Source organism: Boleophthalmus pectinirostris, unplaced genomic scaffold, assembly GCF_026225935.1.
Source record: "Boleophthalmus pectinirostris isolate CB_2022bp ecotype Guang Dong unplaced genomic scaffold, ASM2622593v1 HiC_scaffold_14, whole genome shotgun sequence".
Classification (NCBI taxonomy): Eukaryota; Metazoa; Chordata; class Actinopteri; order Gobiiformes; family Gobiidae; genus Boleophthalmus; species Boleophthalmus pectinirostris.
The window spans coordinates 24,174,984-24,197,412 of NW_026571047.1; the positions used below are offsets into that span (position 1 = coordinate 24,174,984).

The 22,429-nt window shown below is 40.2% G+C and overlaps 1 protein-coding gene and 1 long non-coding RNA gene across 4 annotated transcripts in view; one reads left to right on the forward strand and one right to left on the reverse strand.

The window, feature by feature from the left end:
- Window positions 1–1,146: 1,146 nt before the first annotated feature.
- On the reverse strand, window positions 1,147–22,023 carry LOC129407928 (uncharacterized). The gene is made up of 4 exons (XR_008631781.1): window positions 21,888–22,023; window positions 1,555–1,616; window positions 1,380–1,430; window positions 1,147–1,247 (listed from the first exon to the last, which is right to left on the reverse strand). It is a non-coding gene; the product is annotated as an uncharacterized LOC129407928 (long non-coding RNA).
- Window positions 20,063–22,429, forward strand: part of kat6b (K(lysine) acetyltransferase 6B) — a 95,909-nt gene continuing 93,542 nt past the window's right edge. The window contains exon 1 of one of the 3 annotated variants that reach the window (XM_055150580.1): window positions 20,063–20,377. The gene's annotated coding sequence lies outside the window, so the exon portion shown is untranslated. Of the gene's footprint in view, window positions 20,378–21,336; window positions 21,385–21,413; window positions 21,562–22,429 lie in introns of those variants that run through there. The other 2 variants (XM_055150581.1, XM_020929438.2) reach the window with 2 other exon arrangements.

Genomic DNA, 22,429 nt, shown 5'->3' on the forward strand with positions numbered 1-22,429 from the left:
TACCATAAAAGGGACCCAGACAGGCACTTGAGTTTGACAACTTCCAGGGTTCTTGCAAACCGTCTACTCTATTCTGATTCTTGACCGAGACGCTGGAGAGAAATGAAAACTAGGTGGCACCAGCCTGACTCGCTCACTGGTGCATGGGCCCAAAAAAAATTTTCGTTTTCGCATTGACTTCCTCAATAGGGGCAATCTCCTCCCACCTGTGTGATGTCTGTAATGTGTACGGCATAGAGCGTTTGGATTAATCAGAGCGAGAGCTGCTAGAGTGGGGCTAGTGCAGGCTTAGAGAGGGGCTAGGCTCAGTCTTACAAAACTTTTAGGCACTTTGGGGACTGCAAAATTTAAAAAAGTTAATGTTGTGAAAAATAAAAACAAATCCCTACAAAATCTGACCTTTGTGAAAGTTGTTGATGCCCTTTCAGCCGAACACGGGCAGTTAGAATTCCCCAAAAATCCATTGCGCTCTACAGGAGAATTCTTTCTTGGCCCAAGCTCGTGGGAGCTGCAGTACCTGGAGCGGCCACTAGTCGGGACAGAGTTTTTATTATAGATCCATGTTCGGACGCCCCTAAAACTGGCATGACCCCCAAGATAGTGCCCTAATAGTGTGGACATTCGGCCACAGCCCACGGAGAATTCGGGAGAGAGGGAGGAGGGAGGAGAGAAGGCGAGAGAAGAGGAGGAGGAGAAAAGAGGGAGCATAGGAGGGGGGAGGAGTGGTGGCTACAACCTGCCTCCTCCCTCCCACTGAGTCCCTGGTTCCTGCACTGTAAAAATGAAAAATGACTAACTTTTTGAATATTTTTTTATAGTTAATTTCGCTTTCTTGTCACCATGGGGATTGCCTAGAATGTTCCACAGCATGCAATTTAATCTGTCTAGTGTATATTATTATTATGTAATTTAAAAAATTACCTTGAAAAACATGGTAACAGGTGAATTCTTTCTGCCTCTCCATAGATCTGACTTCTCACTTGGACTGTTTGTCTCCATGGCGATAGATTCAATGCCACACTGTGAACCTTTCCAGGCAAAGCAATAACAGGACAAAATGAGAGACCACCAGAAAAGTGACGTAATATGACTTTATTCTTTATATAGAGACACACTTTTTTTTTTTTTTACAGAAACTTAAAAACACGCATTCTTTCTGCGAGTGGGATCGCCTCTCCATAGATCTGACCTCTGACCCACTTCGCCTGTCATCAGCTTGTCTCCATGGCGATAGATTCAATGCCACACTGTGTAACATTCCAGGCAAAGCAATAACAGGACAAGACGAGTGAAAAGTGACATAATATGACTTCATTCTTTATATACAGACACTTTTTTTTTTTTTACAGAAAATGAAAAACATCTGACCTCTGACTCACCTGGTCTGTCATCTGCTCGTCTCCATGGCGACAGATAAGCTTAATGCCACACTGTGAAACTTTCCAGACAAAGCAATAACAGGACAAGATGAGAAACTATGAGAAAAGTTACGTAATATGACTTAATTCCTTATTCTTTATACACTTTTTTACAGAAACTAAAAAAACATCTGACCTCTGACTCACTTGACCTGTCATCTGCTCGTCTCCAGGGCGACAGATAAGCTCAATGCCACACTGTGAAACATTCCAAGCAAAGCAATAACAGGACAAGATCAGAGACTATGAGAAAAATTACGTAATATGACTTTATTCTTTATATAGAGACACTTTTTTTTTTTAACAGAAACTAAAAAACACCTGACCTCTGACTCACCTGGTCTGTCATCTGCTTGTTTCCTTGGCAACAGACAAGCTCAATGTCACACTGTGTAACATTCCAGACAAAGCAATAACAGGATGTGATGAGAAAAGTTACGTAATATGACTTTATTGTTATATAGAGACCCTTTTTTTTTTGCAGTGTACGGGAGCCTGTGTGGTGGGACGATCCATTTCCAGCGTTCGGGGGATTAGCGGGTTTTGCTCCTCCACACTGCGATCATTAGAGGGGTCTGAAAATTAGCCTGATCCCTGGAGTCCAGCTGTGCACGGGGAGCCGGAGAGCACGGGGAGCAGACACGCCCCTCCCCCCTCCCTCCCTCTTTCCCTCTTTCCCTCGCTCTCTCGCTCTTCTCCCCCTCTCAAAAGCCGTCCGCTCTCACCAGTGTTTTACAGAGAAAACAATGTGTTCACAAAGAGGCACTGGTCAGCTGCCGAGGGGGTCGTTTTTGTCCCGGAAAGTTGTGTTTACTTCCAAAACCTCTTCTGCTTTTTTACTTTTTGATTGCTATATTTATGTGTTTTTGACAGACAAAGCTGACAATGTGATTTCCAGCCTGACCTTGTTTCCTCGGGCAAGACACATCACTTCACACATTGGTTATTCTTCAAATTTACTTTAAAGCTTCTATATTACGCAAAATTGACTCTTAAAATGTTGTTCTCTCTCTCTTTTTTCTTCCTCACTTAGTCTCTCACCTCCTCTCTCTCCTTTTCCCTATCTCTCTCCTTCCATCTCCTCCTCTTCTCTCCTCCTTCTCTTCACTTTATCACTACTACTCACTTTCTTTCTCTCTCTCCATTCCCCACACCTCCGTCTCTCTCACTCTTTCCCTCTCTGCACCTCCATCTCTCTCTTTCTCTCTACTCCTCTTCCCTCTCTCTTTCTTACTCTTTCTCATCTTCTCCCCTCTCTCTTTCTTTCTTTCTTTCTCATCTACTTGTTTCCAATCTCTTTCCACCGCTCTCTCTCTTTCTCTCTCTCCCTCTTGTTTGCAGTCTCTCTCTCTCCATTTCCCCCACCTCCATCTCTTCACCTCCATCGCTCCCTTTCTCTCTTTTCGTCTTCTTGTTTCCAATCTCTTTCCCACACTCTCTCTCTTTCTCTCTCTCCCTCTTGTTCTCAATCTTTCTCTCTCTCTATTCCCCACACCATCCTCTCTCCTCTTCCATCTCTCCCTTTCTCTCTACTCCTCTTCTCCCTCTCTCTCGTTCTTTTTCTTTCTCGTCTTCTTGTTTCCAGTCTCTTTCCCACGCTCTCCCTCTCTCTCTTTCTCTCTCTCCCTCTTGTTCGCCATCTCTCTCTCTCATTCCCCATTCTCTCTACACCTCCATCTCTCCCTTTCTCTCTATTCCCCTTCTCTCTTTATCAGTACCCCCTTTCCCCCTCTCTCTATTTCTTTCTCTTTCTCAAATCGTTGTTTCCAATCTCTTTTCCCCCGCTCTCCCTCTCTCTCTTTCTCTCCATTCCCGACACCCCCTCTCTACACCTTCATCTTTCCCTTTCTCTCTATTCCCCTCCTCTCCCTATCAGTCCCTCCTCTCCTCCTCTCTCTCCCTCTTTCTTTCTCTTTCTCGACTTATTGTTTCCAATCTCTTGCCCCCACTCTCTCACTCTTTCTCTCTCTCCCTCTTGTTCGCAATCTCTTTCTCCTTTCCCCACAGCCCCTCTCTCTCTCACTCTTTCCCTCTCTGCACATCCCTTTCTCTCTACTCATCTCCCCTTCTCTCTTTCTTACTCTTTCTCATCTTCTCCCCCTCTTTCTTTCTTTCTTTCTTTCTCATCTACTTGTTTCCAATCTCTTTCCACCGCTCTCTCTCTCTTTCTCTCTCTCCCTCTTGTTTGCAGTCTCTCTCTCTCAATTTCCCCCACCTCCATCTCTTCACCTCCATCGCTCCCTTTCTCTCTATTCCCCTCCTCTCTCTATCAGTCCCCCCCTCTTTCTTTCTTTCTTTCTTTCTTTCTCTTTAGCATCTACTTGATTCCAGTCTCTTGACCTTGCTCTCCCTCTCTCTCTTTCTCTCTCTCCCTCTTGTTCGCCATCTCTCCATTCCCCACAAACCCCCTCTCTCTCACTTTTTCCCTCTCTACACCTCCATCTCTCCCTTTCTCTCTATCCCCCTCCTCTCTCTATCACCCCCTTCTCTCTCCCCTCTCTCTTTCTTTTTCTTTCTCGACTTGTTATTTCCAATATTTTACTTTACCCCCGCTCTCCCTTTCTCTCTTTCTCTCTATCCCCATCCTCTCTCTGTCAGTCCCCTCTTCCCCCCCTCTCTCTTTCTTTTTCTTTCTTGTCTTCTTGTTTTCAATCTCTTTTCCCCTCTTTCTCTTTCTCTCTCTCCCTCTGCCCTCCCCCTAGTTCGTTTTCACTCTCTAACCCTAACCCTTTTTTCTTTATCTCTGCTCCCCCTCTCTTCCCTGTCTCCCATCTCACTCTCAGCCTCTTTTTTCCTTTTCTCTCTCTGCTCTTCTCTCCTCCCCCTCCCTCCCTCTCTCTCTCCTCTCTCCCTCTCTCCCTCTCTCTTTCTCTCTGTCTCTCCGCTCCCGTCTTTCTAGCCGCCGCAGATGCGCTCTGAATGGCCCTGGCTGGATCAGAGGCAGCTGGTTCATTCGTTTCTCTGAGATGACAGATGGCAAAATACAAACACAAAAAAGACTGTCACATGATTAAGTAACAAGGCCTGCAGCTATAAGGACACTTCACACTTCAACTTTTACTCAAGACATCCACGCATACCGAAGTTTTAAAGCGACATAATCCCCAAAATCAACGTTTCAGACCTTTTATTTACGTAATATTTGTTTCTTTTTACCATTTCAAGTTGCATTTCGACTCATTTGTAGGACATAGGACCTCATTTCCTAGTGAGCCAGAGTGTTGGAGACGTGTGGAGACACTTTTTTAAATATTCCATCCAGTCCTTGTATTTGCAGAGGTCACTGGTGCTAGACTAGTGCATGTCAATGGTCATAGTTATTCCTGCCACTAAAAACAGTCTTACCCACTCCACAAAACACCTGAAACAAATCTATTATTACACCCATGGATCTATTAAAATAACTGAATACAATAAGTGAAGAGAGTTTGAGTCGGAAATTGCCAGAAAATAGCCTACAGTGTACATAATAAGTGCATATGACACATTTTTATGATTGCTTAAAATTTTGACTTAATTTAATTTTAATCACTGTAAATATAAATTATAGTTTTACACCAGTTAAGAAGAAATTTGCGAAGACAAGTTGAAACATACTTTGAAAACTGCATGAAGTAGAGAATATTGAAAAATACTGACATCACACTTGGGAGACTCCTATAGAAAAGTTTGACACAATTTACACATAAGAAAATCTTTTTTTTCCGAAACTTAAAACATTATTTCAACAAAATAAAGGTGTTTTCTGTTGTCTTTGGATTAGTTTTTGTCAGATAATAATTTCTGTGTACATTAGAAGAGTGTTTTAAACCTAAAAATAGCCAAATTGGAAAAACGAGACACAAATCTTAAATATGTTTTCATCAAATGAGTAGTCTAACCTGTTATAGGTGCTTTAAGCAGAGGTCAGCCAAAACACAAAAGGGGAACTGTTTGTAACACTCATTATTCTCAACAATATTTTGCATTTTAAAGGGTCAATCTGGAATTTTGGACATAGGACCTAATTTCCTAGTGAGCCAGAGTGTTGGAGATGTGTGGAGACACTTTTTAAAATATTCCATCCAGTCCTTGTATTTGCAGAGGTCGCTGGGGCTAGGCTAGTGCATGTCAATGGCCATAGTTATCCTGCCACTAAAAACAGTCTTACCCACTCCACAAAACACCTGAAACAAATCTGTTATTATGCCAGACTGTCCATGTAAATGTCTGTGTTGACAGAATAATGTTTGACATAAAACTAACCTTGCATCGCATGAATCGTCACATGTTGAGGGACTATTTTCTCATATATCAGTCCGCCGCTGCCAAATTCAGCTTGGTGGGGTCAGGGAAGAAACTAAAAATCCAAGCTGGATAATGGAATAAATTGAATAATGTTTAATCAACAGGGATGTAAAAGGTAAATTAACAAAACAGACTAAAGTATATACAAAAAAATGACCTAAACTAAGAAACAAAACACAGGATTAACATACAACGGGTTTGGCGCCACAAAACGGGTCACACAGGCTTACACAAAAACGAGTGTTAAACTGAGGGACACACACAAAACTAAAACACAAGTGCCTCAAAGTAAAGCACATGAACCCACAAACAGAATCGAGTGACCAAATTAACAAAGGCACAAAACAGAAATAAACTACAGAACTAGACACACACAAACACAAAATGGACGAAGGCCTACAGGTGCCAGGTGTAAAAGTGCTCCACCAATCACGAGCAGGATCCAGGACAACCAGCAAAATCATTTAAAGCACACAAAACAAATTAAAACTGAAGGCATGGGGTCGTAACAGAAGTACAACTCGCTGCTGCTGCTCAGACATAAATCCACCAAATACAAGGTTGATTTTACTTCTAAAATTTTTCTATCAACACAGACATTCATATCAACAGTCTGGTGTAATAATAGATTTTCTTCAGGTGTTTTGTGGAGTGGGTAAGACTGTTTTTAGCGGCAGGATAACTATGATCATTGACATGCACTAGTCTAGCACCAGTGACCTCTGCAAATACAAGGACTGGATGGAATATTTTAAAAAAGTGTCTCCACACGTCTCCAACACTCTGACTCGCGAGGAAATGAGGCCCTATGTCCAAAATTCCAGACTGTCGCTTTAATCACTTATTCTCAAGACACTATTTGGCCAGTCAACCCCCATTTTCAACACCACTGCGCTGTACTTCTCCAATTTTATTTTCTTAATTTGTGATACTTGTCGGATTCAGCAGCGATGCGTGACCATTTTTCTACAAATGAAACAAAACAAAACAAAAATAAAAACCTCTGCTCATTAGTGTGATGTGCAATTGTCCATAGGAGGCGTCGACAACTGCACAGCTCTTTGTTGTGATGACGTTTACAGCGACGTTATTGAGGAAGTCAGAGGATTTGTTTCTCTTATTCAGTCGTTCTAAATCAATATTACAATTTAAAATGTCCAAATTATGACACAATGATTCAAAGTGAAATTTTTATATAGCAGTTTTTTAACAAGACATTTAAGAGATACAAATGTTTAAAGCTTTAGAATTTGATTTAGTGAAAGTGGTTTACTGGCAGGAAAATTTACTTTTTTACAAGAAAATGTCAAATTTTAAAGCCTGAGTTTTGTTTCAATTGAGAAATAAAACCAAAAACTTTAGCTGATAGCTGGTTTTGTCCTGGTTTAGTCTTGGTTTAATCCTGGCTTCATCCTGGTTTAGTCTTGGTTTAGTCCTGGCTTCATCCTGGTTTAGTCTTGGTTTAGTCCTGGTTTAGTCTTGGTTTAGTGTTGGTTTCGTCCTGGTTTAGTCTTGGTTTAGTCCTGGTTTAGTCCTGGTTTAGTCTTGGTTTAGTGTTGGTTTCGTCCTGGTTTAGTGTTGGTTTTAGTCCTGGTTTAGTCCTGTTTTTTTGTCTTGGTTTAGTCCTGCTTTAATCTTGGTTTAGTCCTGGTTTCATCCTGGTTTAGTCTTGGTTTAGTCCTGGTTTAGTCTTGGTTTAGTGTTGGTTTCGTCCTGGTTTAGTGTTGGTTTTAGTCCTGGTTTAGTCCTGTTTTTTTGTCTTGGTTTAGTCCTGGTTTAATCTTGGTTTAGTCCTGGTTTCATCCTGGGTTAGTCCTGGTTTAGTCTTGGTTTAGTCCTGTTTTTTTGTCTTGGTTTAGTCCTGGTTTAATCTTGGTTTAGTCCTGGCTTCATCCTGGGTTAGTCCTGGTTTAGTCTTGGTTTAGTCCTGGTTTAGTCCTGGTTTAGTCTTGGTTTAGTGTTGGTTTTGTCCTGGTTTAGTCTTGGTTTAGTCCTGGTTTAGTCCTGGTTTAGTCTTGGTTTAGTCCTTGGTTTAGTGTTGGTTTTGTCCTGGTTTAGTCCTTGGTTTAGTCCTGGTTTAGTCCTGGTTTAGTCTTGGTTTAGTCTTGTTTGGTTTTGGTCCTGGTTTAGTCCTGTTTTTTTTGTCTTGGTTTAGTCCTGGTTTAATCTTGGTTTAGTCCTGGTTTAGTCCTGGTTTTAGTCCTGGTTTCGCCCTGGTTTAGTCCTGGTTTAGTCCTGGTTTTAGTCCTGGTTTAGTCCTGGTTTAGTCTTGGTTTAGTCCTGGTTTAGTCCTGGTTTAGTCCTGGTTTAGTCCTGGTTTAGTCCTGGTTTAGTAGTCCTGGTTTAGTCCCTGGTTTAGTCCTGGTTTAGTCCTGGTTTAGTCCTGGTTTAGTCCTGGTTTAGTCCTGGTTTAGTCCTGGTTTAGTCCTGGTTTAGTCCTGGTTTAGTCCTGGTTTAGTCTGGTTTAGTCCTGGTTTAGTCCCTGGTTTAGTCCTGGTTTAGTCTTGGTTTAGTCCTGGTTTAGTCCTGGTTTAGTCCTGGTTTAGTCCTGGTTTAGTCCTGTTTAGTCCTGGTTTAGTCCTGGTTTAGTCCTGGTTTAGTCTTGGTTTAGTCCTGGTTTAGTCCTGGTTTAGTCCTGGTTTAGTCCTGGTTTAATCTGGGTAGACATTATGAGATACAAATGTTTAGTTTCAGCATTTGATTTTGACAAAGTGCTTTACTGGCAGGACAGTTTTTTACTAGAAACTGTCCAATTTTAAGTCCCGGGTTTTGTTCCAATTGCAAAATAAAATCAGGAACTTTGTAGAAATCAGTTTTTAAATTTCAATATAGATAGAAAAAGGTTGTAATTACAGCTCCAATCTTTCTTGCCTTCTCCACATTGTTCTGCTTTTTTTCCCACATTACGACAAATATTATTAAATATTGTGAAATAAACTGAATTTCTTTTTTTTTCCTTTTGTAGGCAGCACTCACACTGGTTATTCCTGATGTAGACCTGGTTTGGCCCTGGTCTAATCCTGGTTTAATCCTGGTTTAGTCTGCGTATAATCCAGGTTTCGGGGTAAACACACCCATAGCTATTTTAAAAACCATCTTTCTTCTTGAATTGAAATGATGACAATGAATAGTTTCTTCATGCTCCATTAAAGAAACAGTATTGGTCTAATCTATAATTAAAAAGCAAATACGTTTAAAGGTGTATTGTGTAACTTTTCAGGTGGAGGGTCCGTCAAATGTTTTTCTGCAAGGAGATGTTATTGCGTCGTTTAGAATGTTTCACAGTACGGTATTAAACCTTTCTATCTTCATGGAGACCGAACCGGACCAAGTTACAGGTCAGATCGGTGGAGAGGCGACCCCCGCTCACAGTCAGAATGCTTTTGTTTTTGTTTTTTTTAGGTATTTCTGAGTTATGAAACCACCTGTAATTGAACGGTGAAACATTCCAGACAGAGCAGTGACACATCCACAGAAACAAGCAGATGACGCAAACCCAATCAAAACGTTGCATGTGTAAAAGCGCGATCCAATCATTTCTACTCTTAAAAAAATGACCATATTTTTCAGACTATAAGGCGCAATATCAATAATGTTGAATTCTCTCGTCTATTTTCATACATTAATTGCACCAGATTATAAGACGCATTAAGCAAAACAAACGGACGACACTTGAGACTGATCCCTTAGCCCAGACGTCCACGATCCAATGGCAGATCGTGGTGTAATTCACCCGCCGTTGCCTCCCTGTCTTGGTGAATGTTGAACCAATCGCTGCTATTTGGTCATGACGTATGTAATGCGCCGCTAACGGGACTAACTGGTATATTAAGCTTTTCCCAAATCCTGTAGGAAGAAGGACAATAACGTCTTTCCCTTTGATAAAATTCACCAAACATTCTCTTTGTTCCGGCTTTAAATCCTCGATCTCGGGAATCCTTGCCAACACAGAATGTACAGCTCTTCACTGATTGGCTGGTGCCCGAACTTACACTTCTGGGTTTTTTGCAAACTGTCGAGTGCCGGTATGTCCAAACTATGGCCCGTGGGCCAAATGCGGCCCTCAGACAAATTTTTCTTGGACCTGAGACTCTCTGTGAATTGGCCCAAATTACCTTGCATCAATTAAAAATTCACTTTTTATGGCAAGTTTTTTGATCATCTACCTTGATAAAGCTAATATTTATTATTTAGTGTGCAGTTTTAAGGATCTTAGAATGAGCCATCCGTCTTTATTTATGCTAAGGCGTTAAACATGAACATATTTCAATTAGTCACTATACTGAGCACTAGTCTACGGCCTTCGATCAGCCCTCTGCTTTGTCTGTGTTTAGGTATGTGGCCCTTGATGAAAAAAGTTTGGACACCCCTGGTCTAGTGTATTCCGGTCCCTGATCTAGTCACTGGAGAGAAATGAAATTGAGCGGAGGCACTAGGTGGCGCCAGAATGTGTATTACGAATGTGAATATGGGTGGATAATATAAGTTTGTTTTTTTATTTCCTACAAGGACGACTCAAATATACATTGAGTAATAAGTAATACTCAATGAGTAATACATTGCACACATTTGTTTACGTTTTACAGAAATTAAACTTAAAATCACATGGCTCATTTGCATAAACTATAAGAGCTGAAAAAAACAACTTGTTTCTTGTTCTCCTGATGTGTTCTGTCAGACTCCGTGATGTTCCTAACCACAGTTGCCGTAATGCTCCAACCATCCATCAAGCAGTGCGACTTCGTAGTTTACCAAAGTCATACTAAAACATTTTGACATATTTTCGAGTGCTGTGTACCACATAAAATCAGTTCGAGGTCAGTGAGCACAACCAGAATTAATAGATAAGGCGCACTGTCGATTTTTGAGAAAATTAAAGGATTTTAAGTGCATCTTATAGTCCGAAAAATACGGTAGTTCATTTTAAACAGTTGGCAGTGGACCAAAGCTATTCCACACTTATCTCACGCTGGACACTCAATTTATTTTAACCCCGAGAATAAAAAGAAAAGCTAGACGTATATGTTTACTTTGCCATTGCTGCGCTCTTGTGTTCGAGGAGCTTTGTGTCTGGAAGGGCATCTGTATTAAACCCGCATCGCAGCACATGTCTGATTATTTTATTATGGTAGCAAATGTGGATACTATAACATTAGCTCTCTCATTGTTTTAGATTGATGTTGGCCCATTCTTCTTGTAGTGTTTTTGGAGGCTCAGACAGATGGGACGCAGGGATGGGTGAAGTTGGCAGAGTTTTGGGGGGGAGTCGTCTGGGGGAGAGGGAAGGCGGGGGATGGGGATGGGCAGATTGCAGGCAGTGGCTCCAATTCAAATGATCCTTGAACTAACTGGGCAAGAGCTGCACTTGTAATTGACTGCATGGTATGACGAGACGGCGTAGGCTTTTATTGTGAAATCTTAATCTGGGTATTTTTTTGTTTTGTTATTAATTCTGGAGCTTATAACACTGCAATTATGTGTGATAAATCAGACCGTAACCACGACAACAACAGGACCAAACCCAGTCTGCAATAAATCATGACTAAACCACATCCTAACCACTTAAATTGGAACTGTTTTGTAACCACTTAAAGCTGCACAGTGTAACTTTTCTAGCAGAGAGTCTATCACTTTCTTATCTATTGATTTATCTATAATATTTCATAACAGGTGTTTTTATTGTTCAAAAATACCTTGCGTTTTTCAAGTAGTCTCCGCAGATTTGACCCGTAACTTGACCTGGCTTGTGAAACAATCCTGACGAAGCATCAGCATCTCCGTGGAGACAAGCAGGTGGGAGAAAAGTTACGTAGCGTACCTTTAAAAAGCCCCTGATTCTGAATGTTGTTTCTTCATCGCAAACATACTGTACCTGGAGTTGTGTTTTGTTTCATTCATACATTTTTAACACAAATTTAAACAGAATTCTTCTTGGAAAACACTCTGTTCCACCTTGTGATGTCATGTGGTGATACAGGAAGTGCTCCACTGGGTTTTTTAACTCCGAATACCTTCACTAGAATCATTTGGATTAATTTCAGATATGGAACTTGCTAGATGTAACAATAACCCAAATATCGTGGTATCGTATCGTCCAAAGTTCTCACAATAATATCGTGGACCATCACAATGTATCGAATTACAAGTCTCTTTGCTTAAATTAAGAGTTATGGTGCAGCAAAAGCTAAAAAAGACAGAGGGAACAATCGTATTTTCCGCACTCTTAAGCCTCCAACCGCATCAAAAAACGACCACGCGCCCCACAATCCAAAGCGCCCTATACATGAATCCACTCGGGTGTCCCAGCACGACTTCAGTAAACTACAAAGCCGCAACACCTGCAGCGCACGCAAACGCACACGGAGCAGACAGCGACCGCACAGCGAAACACAGCCACAGACACACTCATCACTCCACACGGACGAGGAACGGAACGAAGGAACTAACTGAAAAAGCGAGTGCGATGTGCCACTTCTAGACACAACTGAACAACTGAGTCACTGCGAACACGCCGACAATCCGTTGGTCCCAGACAGCACCCTCCCTACACGCCACAACTGAACAAAGCCCAGAGTCACCGTGAACGCCACAAACAAAGTCCCACTGACCCATCCAACTGTTGTGTTTCCTTTAAAGTCCGGTGCTGTTTATTTGTGAAAAAAGTTCAGAAATAGACCATTTAATGACAGTTCGCCTTATAATCCAGAGCGCCTAATAGTGCGGAAAATACGGTACATAGACCATGATCCATTGTGCCATTTACGTGCAGACTACAAGAAGAAATAACAGTTCTAAGCACTTTTAAGTCTTGTCAAGGCATTTTAAGAGGAAAGCGTCCACAAAATATTGCAATAAATATCGTACTATGAGATGTATATCGTGAAAATATCTTACCGAGAGATTTGGATATTGTTACATCCCTAATCATGAACCTCCCCATCATATTGTGCACTTTCCCACGATATCACAATAAATATCGTACCGTGAGACTCGGATATCCTCACACCCCTAGAAATTGCCAAACTCTATTGAACTAAAAGTAAAATGTAGCTGTTCATAAGGTGGAACAGAGCATTTTGAGGATTAGTAACTTAATAATGCAGGATTACTTGTGTGAACCAAACAAAACACAACTCCGGGTTTGTTTTCGATGAGGTAACAGCATTAAAACATCTTTAAAAGCTCACAAGAGGCAAATTTGCGTAATATAGGACCTTAAGTGAACCATTCTTCTCTAATTCTTCTGGCAGTTTTGCTTGTTTTCATAGTTTTAAATGTTTTTTTTTCTTTTTTTCTGCTTGTTAGTGTGATGTGCAGTTATCCACAGGAGGCGTCGACAGCCACACAGCTCTTTGTTGTGATGATGTTTACAGCGACGTCATTGTGGAAGTCAGTGGATTTGTTTCTCTTATTCAGTCATTCTAGATCAATATTACGATTTAAAATGTCCAAATTATGACACAATGATTCAAAATGTTGTAGATTTTTATATAGCAGTTTTTTAACAAGACATTTAGGAGATACAAATGTTTATAGCTTTAGAATCTGATTTTGTGAAAGTGGTTTACTGGCAGGAAAATTTACTATTTTACAAGAAAATGTCAAAATTTAAGGCCTGAGTTTTGAGCCAATTTAGAAATAAAACCAGAAACTTTATGATCATATAGATATTTTGATAGTCCTGGTTTGGTCTTGGTTTAGTTCTGGTTTAGTTCTGAGGAAGCGATTTACTTGCAGGACAGTTTTTTACTAGAAACTGTCCAATTTTAAGTTCTGGGTTTAGTTTTGTTTTTGTTTTTTCTCAGGGTAGTCCATTTTCAAACCTAGAAACTTAAAAAGATCTTCCAGTTGAGTGCTCCTGAATCCTGAACAAGATCCTGGGTCAAGACTTGTTCAAGGACCTGTAGATACTGCTCACCCACTGCTCTTTACAGGTCACATCTATTGAAATACGGGTCAAATGCAGAAGACCGTAAAGCATTAAAGGTACACTATGGAACTTTTCTGGTGTTGGTGGAGGTTGGCTTTCTTCTTTACTTATAGATTGAAATGGTCATAGCTAATCACTGACTCCATGTCTACTTTGTGTAACTTTTTGGTTGGGGTCCATAACCTTCTTGTTTCTATGGAGATGTCATTGCTCTGCCTGGAATGTTCCACAGTATGACTTTTAACAACTCTGCCTTACATTTACTCAATTACAGGTGGTTTTACAGCTCAAAAATACCTAGAAAAACAAACATTCTGACTGTGAGCGGGGTCGCCTCTCCACAGATCTGACTTGTAACTTGGTCTGGTTTGGTCTCCATAAAGATAGAAAAGTTTAATGCCGTACTGTGAAATATTCCAGATAATAAGCAATGACAAGCACAGTGGCTAAGTGGCTAGCACTCATGCCTCACAGCAAGAACGTTCCGGGTTCGATCCCCGGGCCTTTCTGTGTGGAGTTTGCATGTTTCTCCCCGTGTCTGGATGGGTTTCCAAAACATGCTACAGGTCTCCAAGAACAGTTGATAGTAAATGGTCACATTTTTCTATAGCACTTTTTCACCTTCAAGGCACTCAAAGCACTTTACAACAAGGAATCACTCACCACATTCACACACACCAGTGTACACAGACACTGTGGGCAAGGTGGGTTAAGTGTCTTGCCCAAGGACACAACGGCAGCATTCATCTGTGGGAGCTGGAATCACACCAGCCAACCTGTGGGATAGTGGATCTGACCAGTCAACCTGTGATGTTTTATGTCGAAAGCTGGAATCGAACCACCAACCTTTAGATCAGTGGGCAAATGCTTTACCAACTGAGCTACTGCTGCCCCTAGTCAAGGTCAGTTAAATACAATCAATCAATGAACCTGTCCAGGGCACTGGTGTTAGTGGCAAGACACTTCACCCACATTGCCTATGAAAGTGGTGTGTGTGTGTGAGTGATGGTGGTGGAGTTTACCATCACCAGGTATAGAGTGAATGAATAATATATGCTGAATGTAAAGCTCTGTAAAGCATCTTTGCGACAAAAAATGTCTGTGAAAAGCGCTATATAAATGGGGACTGACTTACTTACTAGGTGTGACTGGACACTTTAATCTCACTTTTCTTTACAAAACACTCGGCATGTCTTAAATCAGCTCTAATTGTGTTCTTTCTAAAATAACGTGACAAGATTTACCTATAAAGTAAGATAAATGGAGAAAAAAAACAGCTCAGTTTTAGCATACACTTCTTTGTATACGTTACTCGATTGAGATATGACTGTTTTGCCTGGAATGTTCCGCAGTATAGCATTGAACTTGTGTGTTTTAGTCAATTCCAGGTTGTTTTATTACTCAAAACTACTTCGGAAACACATGTATTCTTCCTGTGAAAGAGCTCACCTCTTCATATATCTGACCTGTAACTTGTCTCGGTGGCATTTGGCATCGTCTGCTTGTTCCCGTTGAAAATAGAAAAGTTTAAACCCACACTGTAAAACATTTTAGACAAAACAATGACCCAATCTCTACGGACCCTCCACTAGAAAAGTTACACCGTGTTGCTTTAAGCTGAATTCGCAATCAATCTTCAAAGCATGAAAACAATAAAAGCAATATTCTGTTTTACATTTGGCGTCTGTATCTCCATAATATGTGCAAATGAGCCAAGTAATCACAGTTTCATGCATTATTGATCAGTTGTTGTTAAAATCATGCTCTTAATGCAATGATTGATCGCTAATTGGAAAATCATTATGGCGCAATCAGGCAGGAATTTGCTCTGATTTAAATGTTAAGAATAGTATGTCTAATTCTTCCATTTTGTCTTTCCCACATAGAGAACCATGTTTGTAATCTCCCCCAATTATCTCTCTAATTACATCTGAGTTAGTGCATGAAAAATGAGGTTTCCAAAGCAGCTAAAGACTTCAGATCGGCAGTCTCCGTGATAGACATTACACCGCTAACAACTATGCGCTTCCTCCAGCAAGTTAATTAGCAGATTATGAGTTGGTGTATAATGTCCTGTAGAGCCCAGGGTGATCTGAGCCAATGCAAAGAAACCTGTCCTATTTTATTAATATGTCAAAATGAATCTCGCTGATACTGACTTGAAATGTCCACGGGGAATCAACGGGAATAAAAGTAAGAGCTTAAAAATATCTATCCGAGGCTAATCCGTATAAGCGCAGTTTAAATGTTGTCTTTTTGGGTGGAAATTATGGAGGAAAATTGCAGTTTTAGTGTCAGCGTAAGTAACGTTATAGAGACTAATACATCAAATAAATATAAATGTATTAAAGGGAACATTTTAGGCTATTCTCTGACCTATGTTATACTGTTTCTTCATCAAAAACAAACCCGGAGTTGTGTTTTGTTTCATTCTCACAGGTTTAACCCTGCGTATTTAGGCAAATCTCTCAAACAGGCAACGCTCTGCTTCACCTTGTGATGTCATGTGGCAATACAAAGTGCTCCACTGTGTTTTTAAACTCTATAATGCAGGGGTGTCCAAACTTTTTTCATCAAGGGCCACATATCTAAACGCAGATGAAGCAGAGGGCCGATCCAGCGCCGTAGACTGGTGCTGAATACAGTGAATAATTGAAATATGTGCATGTTTAACACTGATGGCTCACTCTAAAATCCTCAAAACCACACACTAAATATTAGACATTAGTTTTGTCAAGGTAGATTTACCAAAAAACTTGCAGTAAACGTTAATTTTTATTTGGGCCAATTCACCTGGAAGCCTGAGGGCCCAGAAAAAATTGTCTGAGGGCCGCATTTGGTCCATGGGCCATACTTTGGACAGGCCTGCTATAATGCCTTCACTAAAAATCTTTTGGATGATTTCAGTCCTGGAATTGCCAATCTGTTCTGAACAAAAACTGAAAGGTAGCGGTTAACTTGAAACCTACGTCCATGACATCACAAGGTGGACCAGAGCATTTTGAGCTTTGGAGATACAGCCTAAAAATGACAAATCGCTCAAACAAAACACAACTCCAGGTCTGTTTTTGAGGAGGTAACAACATTATAACATGACTTAAAGCTCACAAGAGTAAATTGTGTGTATTAGGACCTTTAATAAACATAAATATAAATGTAAACAATAACTTTTTGAGTATAAAATAATGGCTTTTCTTTATTTAGTCAACAATATAAAGGTAAATAAAATAAAGTATATGTTATTTGGTGTATGGGGTGAGATTTTGCACTATTTATTGCACTTTATCATTTTTTACATGGCTATTAAAGGTGCATTGCGTAACTTTTCTAGTGGAGGGTCCATCAAATGCTTTTCTCAAGTGGAAATGTTATTATTTGTCTGGAATGTTTCACAGTACGGTATTATTAAGCCTTTCTATCGTCATGGAAACCAAACCAGACCAAGTTACAGGTCAGATCTGTGGAGAGGCGACCCCGCTCACAGTCAGAATGTGTTTTTCTACGTATTTTTGAGCTCTAAAACCACCTGTAATTGATTAAATGTAAGGTGGAGCTGTTTACTGTCACACTGTGGAACATTATATCCATAGAAACAAGCAGGTGACAGACACTCCACCAGAAAAGTTACACAGTCCACCTTTTAAGTACTAAAATAAGTCACTAATGTTTCATTATATATTTACAAGTTGTGCTAATTAGCTAATTTGTGCAGAAGGTTGTGTAGAGTAGATTATACAGGTTAGTCCTGGGCCAACGTAATGAAGTAAGTAAGTCTTTATTTAAATAGCGTTTTCACAGACATATGTCACAAAGACACTTTACAAAGCATTTTTATAGATTCATTATTCTTTTTCTCCACACCCGGTGGTGGTAAGATACTATTGTAGCCACAGCTGCCCTGGGGCACACTGACTGAAGGCGCGGCTGCCATGCCAATCGGCGCCACCAATCCCTCCGACCACCACCATCACTCACACACACCACTTTCATACTAGGCAATGTGGGTGAAGTGTCTTGCCTAAGGACACAACGACAGTTTTTGCGACTGACGCCCCACTGTGCCACCTGATTTTCCCAGTGTGTCCCATCCAAAAACTAACCAGGCCCGGCCCTGCTTATATACAACTTGACCTGTAGGTTTTTGCAGGTGATGAAACCAAAGCAGGAGACGTATAAAAACAACGCTAAAACTCGCCGACTTCGTCTATCAGCTCAAACCCAGGACCTTGTGGCTGTGAGGCGAGTCTTAACCACTGCACCACCATGTCATAAGTATTTTATCGTCAGCGTATAAGCAGATAAAAAGGGGAAAACATAAACATTTTAGTGTATAGGATTTGACGATGGTGTTTTGAAACTGCATGGTCTAACGAAGAAGGAGAAAGTGAAGTAATAAACAATGATATGTCCTTTATTTATATTATTTATGTCATTTTTGTCTTTTATTTACTTATATTATTTGTTTAGATCTACTTTAAATTGTTAATATGAAATCTATTTGGGTGGTCATAATGTTATGGCTCATCTGGGTTATATTGTTTTTGCATTGTGCGTTGTATAAAATCATACATAACTTTAATCCAAAACTTCACATTACTTTGACATACAGTATAAATAAACATTACAGCTACTGCTTTGGAAAATAATGTAGAATCTGTTGAAATGAAACGCTTTTATTCAGATGTCTTCATTTGCATATTTATGTTGATTTTATGTAAACAGTTTAATTTGATTAGACTAATTATGCTGTTTGCGCTGGATCTAAAACAATAAAATGGATAAAGATGGTATAATATGTTTGCATAATTAAAAATCTGTATTTATTTTTTGAATTAATATGGGCTCACAATATTTTTACACTGTTATGACTATGTTACTACTTTATTTGTTTTGAAACTAAACATTTTAAGATCAGCCTTCTTGAAATGCTTTGGATGAGCAACAAAGGTAGGTTTAAGCATAATTAAAGTCATTATGTGCTTTTTGAATGAATGTAGACTCATAATATTTTTATTTTTGTCTGTATGTTCAAGTTTGACTTCATTGAAACGATATTTTGAATCAGCGTTGTTCATTGAATTTTAAGATTATCCATTAAAATTCTAGTTATTTGCTTTGGATGTGCAACAAAGCAATAAAATGGATCAAAAATATATATATTATAGGTAAGTTTAAGCATAATTAAAGTCATTATGTGCTTTGTGAATGAATGTAGACTCATAACATTTTAATTTTTGTCTCTATGTTCCAGTTTGACTTCACTGAAACGATATTTTGAATCAGCCTTGTTTGTTTTATGTTCATTGAATTTTAAGATTAGCCGTAAAATTCTAGTTATTTGCTTTGGAGGAGTAAGAAGCGATAATAAATCAAAATCAAATTATCTTTTTGAATGAATGTAGACTCATAACATTTTTATTTTTGTCTGTATGTTCCAGTTTGACTTCACTGAAACGATATTTTGAAAGAGCTTTGTTCATTGAATTTTAAGATTAGCCATTAAAATTCTACTTATTTGCTTTGGATGAGCAACAAAGCAATAAAATGGAACAAAAAAATATATATTATAGGTACGTTTAAGCATAATTAAAGTCATTATGTGCTTTTTGAATGAATGTAGACTTAATTTTTGTCTGTATGTTCCAGTTTGACTTCACTGAAATGATATTTTGAATCAACCTTGTTCACTGAATTTTAAGATTAGCCATTAAAATTCTAGTTATTTGCTTTGGATGTGCAATAAAATAGAAAAAACATATATATATATTATAGGTAGGTTTAAGCATAATTAAAGTCATTATGTGCTTTTTGAATGAATGTAGACTCATAACATTTTAATTTTTGTCTTTATGTTCAGGTTTGACTTCACTGAAAGGATATTTTGAATCAGCCTCGTTTGTTTTATGTAAAAATTAATCGTAAAATTCTAGTTATTTGCTTTGGAGGAGTAAAAAGCGATAATAAATCAAAATCAAATTATCTTTTTGAATGAAAGTAGGCTCATAACGTGTTTCTTTTATGTGCATGCTGATTAAGACTATTCAGAATCAGCCTTGAACGTGCACATTTTAAGATTATCCTTCTTAAAAATCGTAGTTATTTGCGTTTTTATGTCTGCACTGCAACACGACTTCATGGACTCTGCCTAATTTGTTTCACTGGCCAAACCACAGTGCCCCAAATGAAACCAATGGTGATTTTGTTGCGCCACAAACAACGGCCAAATATGTGTGAAACTATGGGAGCTGTTAGCCTCCAAAACTAAGTCCCGCTGCGCGTGTACCATAATGCCAGAAGGGAGAAGAAGAAGAAGAAGAAGAAGAAGGAGAAGGGAGGAAAAAAAAAACTGCTTCTATCCACCACCAGGCAGCGACCGACCGACCGAGCGAGCGACTACTGGGCATGTTGACGGAGGAGGAGGGAGTAAAAGTGAAATTGACAGGGAAGAGGCGACGGTCCATTGCGCTACACTCAAGTACATGTCTACAGTGAGCGAGAAGGAAAGGAAAGGGGGAGGGTACCACTTAGTCACTGGCTGCTATGTAGATTAACCTTTCAATTAGTAGTTATCGGCTCCTCTGTGTCTCTCCATGCGTGCAGACCTGCGGGATTATCATTATTTGGATACAACGTGCAGCAAAAAAGCCCTGGGAAACGTTTCAATCTACGCGGTGACGCTCCTTCTCCCTCCATCGACCATTATTATGAAGAGCGCAATCCGATGTGGGCAAACTTGAAGAAGGTAAACTACGAGTGCATATTTTTACTGTCTTTTCGAGCCGCGTACGTCGCCTGCACCCGTCGCTAAACATGGGTATAAAACGCTGAAAAAGGTTCATCTATCCTACGGGAAAGCGTCGCGCGTTACGCAAAGAGTCTGTGCCTCCGTGTGCCGTTTTGTGAGAATTTCAGGAGCAAACTTGTATTCCCCCCTGAATCGCGTTTTCTTCGCCTCAAGGGGCTCGCTGTTCCCCCGCCGTCATTGAAGATATTTGATAGTTAACGGTGATAAAGAGGTCATGCCATCGTTGCGCGCGGTACATGACGTTAATATCGCTCGCTGGTAAACACACAACCCACTTTTCATCCCTAATGTGTCTTAATCTCTTCACGTACAACGGGTGCGTTTTTATAAGACAAGAATAGACGAGGTGGGGAAATAAGGTGTTTTTTTTTTTCCTTCACGAGCTTGCTTTTTTAAAAAACGTCGCGTGGATGTGCAGAAACACGGCACGTAATTTATAAAAAACGGTTTCACTTTAAGTCGGCGCGGAGCCTTTGCAGATTTTATGCAAACAGATGATAGATTTAACAAACAGCCAATTAAAGTCTAAAATGATCTAAATCACTTTCAAGTGTAACCAACTGTTTCAAGGAGGAATATGGATTAAGGTGGATCGGCGCTAAACGATCCGCTAATGGGGTCATAAATTAGCCAGTGTAATTAATTCCGAGCTAATTCGCGTTTGTTTTTTTCTCGTTTTAACACGGTAATAAAGCGATCTGGAAGCGGTTAGGCGGTGGAGAGTCGACGTGCTCCCGTACTCCCCGAGCTAAGCGGTGTCAATTCATCTCCGTCGCCACCTTAAGGGGAGGTTCAATTGAGTGAAGTGACGGATAATACAGCCAATGGCGCGCCTCTTAGGGTGCGCTCACACATAAAGATTGACACACGCTTTATCAAACCAGGAATCGGATCTTGTCTTCGCAGCCAATATTGACGTTGCTGGGGAGGGCGCATTAGCGTAGGTAAGCTTTAATGACACTCCATTGGATTGTAATAAGCGTCATGTCGGATTCATGTAAACTGCAACATTGAAACAAAATGGCGACTATTTAGGTGACATCAGTAACGCTCCTGCTGGCACCACTGTCATTTATCGGCGGAAGGAAGCGAGGAGGCGACGCGGAGGGACTCAACTCCGGGTTAGTTCTGTAGTTATAACAGGTTTTTACCCTTTATGGTCACGGACATTTCGTTGCCTTTTAGCGATCGCTGTCAGAAAGTGCAAGCGTCACAATTTGGCTGGGAAGCGAGTCCCCTGCGCTCGGGTATGTCACCGTAACGCGTAAAAAGCAGGGGACCCGGGCTGTCAAAAGTGCGCACTGGGCCAAACTTATCGCCAGCATCCTTCAAGTTAGCATTTAGCTCGTTTCGTGGAGCGCGTACGCAAGGATGACACGCGATATTTCAGCGTTAAACAACTTCAGACTTGACAGCTCGTTCCCTATAAGATAAATAATGTACGCACACGCTGTCACTTCGCCGCGTCTGGGTAGTCTAGAAGTTTCCACGCGTCTCAACTCCTCCGAAATGTGCATCTGGGTTTGCTCTGTGCGAGATTAAGTGGCTTTAATTTCTTCTGCAGACATGACAGCTCCCGCATCTGTTTATATCCATCTGGTTTTCGTGTTTTAGCACATCTTAAAAAGTAACTTCACCCCTTTGCTCCACCTACGCTGAGATTTCTATGGAGGAAAATGCGTGCGTAAAAGTGGGCCATGGGACACTGGCATTCCTAGACTACTGAGAAATGCATTGCTATGTTGTCTATCAAAGCTTGGTACCTATTACAAAGTATGTGCACTGTACAATATGAGCAATTAGTCAATTAAAGGTGCAGGAAATACTTCAATTTGTCATGGAATTAGAGAAAGATGTTGGTATTTGTATTTTTATTTCTATTTATTTAGAGGTACAAGTTTATAAAGCGACGTGTAACAAATACTATACTCACTAACCACTTTTTTAACACTCATACTGTTATTTTTGGTAGTATTAGTGGTAAAACTT